We start from the raw sequence: 4,892 nt of genomic DNA on the forward strand, positions 1-4,892 counted from the left end.
GTCTTGGTTTCAGATCCTTGTTTTGCATTACCTTGAATACTTCATGCCATTCCCTTTTGGCCTGTAGAGTCTCTGATGAGAAGTCAGCTGACAGCCTTATGGAGGCTCCTTTGTAGGTAACAGATTGCTTTTCTCTAGGTTCCTTTAAGATTATTTCTTTGTCTTGAATTCTTTGGCATTTTAATTATGATGTGTCTGGGCATGGACCTCTTTGGATTCTTCTTGCTTGGGACTCTCTGTGCCTCCTGAACTTGTGTGACTTTTTCCTTGGCCAGGTTAGGGATGTTTTCTACCATTACTTCATCAAACAGGTTCTCTAACCCTTGCTTACTTTTGACCTCCTCTGGCACTCCAGTGACACGAATATTGTTCCATTTCATGTTGTTCCACAGCTCCCTTAAACTGTCCTCCTGTTTTTTAATTGTTTTTTCATTTGGGTCTCTGACTGAGTGATTTTTTTCTACTCTGTTTCTAATTCACTGATCTGATTCTTAGCTTCCTCTAATCTGTTTATTCCTTCCAATGTATTCTTTATTTCTGCTATGTTATACTTCATTTCCTTCATAGTTTCCATATCTTTTTTTATGCTGTTGAGCATCCTTACAACCAGTATTCTGAACTCTATGTCTGATAGATTGCTTATTTCCATTTCATTTAGCTCTTTTTCTGGAGACTTCTCTTGTTCTTTCATTTGGAGCTTGCTTTTTGTCTCCCCATTTTAGCTGCCTATTTGAGTTTATTTCTATGTATTGGGTAGATATACCAGGACTCTCAGTCTTTTTGGACAGTCTCTGGTGCAGGCCAACATCAGACGCTGTTTGTGACTGGCCTTGAGTACTATCTTTGGAGCTATCAACAACCCACAGCTTGAGGTCCCATCCATTGGGGCTGGATACATTTGGACAGCACCAAGATGCCCACCAAAGTCTGCTTTTCCAAGGCCCAGGTCCAGAAGCAGTTCAAGCAAAGACTCAAAGCACTCTGAGTTCTGCCTCAGCCTGCAGACTGATTAATCTGATTCTCTAATGAGCCTCAGGTTGTATAAACTCCAAAGGGTAGGCCAAGAAGTTTTCCAGCAGGGTGGAGCAATTGCTTCTCCCTCAGGCAAAAGTTGTTTGGAAGTTAAATGTCTGCCTGCGAAAGATGTCCTCTGCAGTATTGGGGAATGACTCGGCACAGGAATCCAGACGGGTGTCCTCTGAGCTCTATCTCCAGAGCCCACAACTCTATATTCTCCTCACAGAGCTCCAGTCCACTCTGCCTCCCCTCTGGTGGAGCCCAAGGTGAGTGGCTGCATACGAAACTTTGTGTTGGCCCTTTAAGAGGGTGCCTGCATTTCTAGCCCTCTCTCCCTGGAGGACAGAAACCCAGCTGCTTTTCACAGCCAGATGTTATGTGGGCACCATCCTCAGTTCTGGTGTTCTTGGTTGGGAAGCCCAGCCTGGGGTTTAGGCCCCGGAGTCCTCAGTGGAACCCCCACAGCTGAGATCTCCCTCTGGATTTTCAGCTGCTGCCTGTGGGAGCCCAGCCAGCCCTCTCATGTCTGTACTTCCTACCAGTCTCTGTGTGGTCTCCACTTTTCCTCCTTGGTTATGAGGGTGCTCTCCAAGTCGTCTTCAGTTGCAGTTGATTATTCCTCGTGGTTTTTCTATATTTTAGTTGTAATTCCAGTTTGGTCCCGGGAGGGTGTCAGTGTAGCTTCCACTCAGTCTCCCACCATCTTTAATCTCTCTTCAAGAAAACTTCTTGTAATCCCTGCACCTGGACTCACCTCTTTCCCCTGGTCACTTAATATTTTATTCTGTTCTATTATTTTCTTATTACTTTCTGAAATTATCTTACTTTGATAAGGTTTGTTGTTATTATTGGTCTGTCCCACTAGAATGTAATTCTATGGAGCAGAAAACTTGTATAAATTGATCATAGCTCTGTCTGACAGTTCCTGGCCTTCGGTTATGTACTCATAAGTATTTGTTGGGTAAAAGGAAGGCATAGCCTGGAGTTCCTTCATTTCCATACCTTTATATAATTTATCATATACAAAGTCTCACTAATAGTAGGCACTGATAAATGTTTTTAAATAATTAAATGGGTGCATATTTATAATAAAATTTAGAATAAAAAAATATATATATATATACACACTTTTTTATGGTTATGACTATAATTAAGCAAAAAGAATCTTCCTATTAAGGACATTTTTATGCATTGAATTTTTCTCCAAGTGTGCTTAGATAAGGTAGATGAGATTTAATTTTTCTCATGTAGTTCCGGCTGACCTCACTTATGAATAAAATGTTTGAGGACTTAGTTTGGCAAATGCAGTGCAGGTCTGCAGAACAGACAAATTAGCAATTTGTCTTGGAAGTGAACAGAGGCAGGATGGGAGATCTGAAGGGCTGGAGGAGAGGAAACAAGCAGCACCAGTGCATTGGTATTTCGATATTTCAAGTACTTTTTAATTTCTTCCACTGGTAAAAGCACCTTTGGTAGCTCATTTTAATAAATGGTACTTCTCTGCAAAGTACCCTGTTCATCTTGCCTCTCCATAATATCTGTGAAAGTTTCATCTCATTCCCCTGTTTCATCTTAGGTCCCCGGAAAATGAGCTAAATTATGTTCTAGTTTCTTTCGATGGACATGACCCTATATAGGTTGTTTGTTTAGCAATGACTGTTTGTAGGCCCAAAGTATTCACAGATACACTCAGATTTAGACTTATATATAGATGGAATTGGTACTATGATTGCAGAAACCTTGGGTAAACTTTGCCTTCTCTGATCATAGATTTCCATTATTAATAGTTTATTTCTGTGGCATTGAACTAGATGACCTAAGATATAAAGGTTGATTTCAGTCATAACTATCTTACTATGAAAATTATTTTGATTTTTTCCTGGAAGAAGTTTTAATTGGGTTCGAGGATAAAGTGCTAGAGTGGGGTGACATTGTTGGGAAACGGGACAAGGAAAAGCATGGGAGGAGTAGAACTATAAAGCTGAAAGTTTCATGAAGACAAACTTTCTTATTTTGCAAGTTTACCTTGCGATGGCTTTGACCTTAGATTAAATTACCCACTGCTGTAGCTATACACCTGCAACCTGTTATTGCACAGATGGAATTAAGATTTTCAATCTTTCTCACATGCAGAGTTTAATGATTCCAGACCATAAACAATATTTACAATGACACTAATAAATTCTAAATCTTTGTAATAAAATAATCTGAGATTAAATCTTTAGTCTGTCCATTTGTCAGCTATGTATAGTTGAACAAGATACTTAACCTTTCTAAACCTCAGTTTCTTCATTTGGAAAATGGATTCATTAATAGTATCTATCCCAGGGCATTTGTAAGGATTAAATGAAAATATTTTTGTATTCTGTTAGGATATCATCAGTTGTAAGTCACAGAAATCCAATTCAAACCAACTCAAACTTAAAGGGAAATTTATTGGTTCACACAGTAAGAAATTGAAAGTGCAAAGCTGGCTTTAGGCATGGTTGGATGGAGACATCCAATGAGCATATTCAAAACCTGACTCTTCTCCAACTGTTGGCTCTGCTTTTCTTTGGTTTGGACTTATTCTCAAGTACTCTCTTCATGTGTTGGCAAAGATGATCACCAACAGCAAACTCCAAACTTACATCTTACAGCTTAGCAACTACAGTGAACAAAGCATATCCTTTTTTTCCATGGTTCTAGCAAAATTTCTAGGGCTGAATCTCATTTCTCGGTTCTGAGTCACGTGTTCCAGACTGAGGCCAGGGGAAAGTATTTTCAAATTGGCCTAACCCTGGAGCCTGTTGGTTATACCAGCCCCAAAACAACATGGACAGAGAAGTGGGTGAGGGATACCTCTTCTCATAGAAAAAAAGGGGGCTTTGCATTACTACATGAAAAATTTGGGGAGAAGGAAAAACTACAGATGTCCACTACAGTGTTTGAGGCATTCAGCACAGTGTGGCACTGAGCAAGGCATCCATGAATGTTTGCTGTTATTAATGTCATCAGTTCCCTGGAGAAGAAAATAGATGGTGACCTTAGGCAGAGAACCCCAGGGGAGAATTTGGGTGACAAAAACTTAAACAAGGATGTGAAATGTGAGAGCATGACCAACTCTTCTTGAACTTTCTATTCCCAGTAAGCAGCACAATGGCTGGCACAGAACAGGTGCTCATAGGTGCTTGTCCAGCGAATGAATCCATGCCAGAAATCACACTATACACTTCCCATCCCATAGCCATTATAGCAACAACATAACTAAGCTGCTGCTTGGTCTGTTATCCCAGTAGCTTTTCAACAGGCTCATTGTAAGGTGCTTTGAACTCAAAAGTGCCAGTGAATCGTGACTCACCTGGGGATCTTGTTAAAATGCCGATTCTGGTCCAGTGAGTCTGGGGTAGGGCTTGCGATTTTGCATTTCTAACAAGCTCCAGGTAGTGTCATTATGGGCTGGTCTGCAGAACACCCTTTGCCTATCTAGGCTTTAAAGTTTTAAACTATTTCCAAGGAGGAGTTGACATGAAGCTTTTCCCAGGGGTCATTCAATTCCACTGCTCAGTAGAGAACCCACTTTAGAGTGTTTTTGTAGCATGTCATCTCTTTCCTGAGCAAGGATGCAAAAGGAGAGCACAGAGAATTTATTCTAAGGGTGTCCTGTCCTCCTAAAAACAGAGAAACAGAGAAAACAATGTAAAACGTGGAGGCAGAAAACAAGGCAAAATGTACTTTTGAAGAGGTTAATGAGTCAGTTACCACCTTTCACAATTATTTGTTTATTAAGCAAATAGCTGTCCTTGATTGAACATGAACTCTGAACCTGGGCACTGAGCTTTACATCTACAATTTCACTTACTCATGCAGCACTCCTGTGATACTGTAAATAGTGT

The sequence above is a fragment of the Miniopterus natalensis genome, chromosome 11 (genome assembly GCF_054644295.1).
Source record: "Miniopterus natalensis isolate mMinNat1 chromosome 11, mMinNat1.hap1, whole genome shotgun sequence".
Taxonomy (NCBI): Eukaryota; Metazoa; Chordata; class Mammalia; order Chiroptera; family Miniopteridae; genus Miniopterus; species Miniopterus natalensis.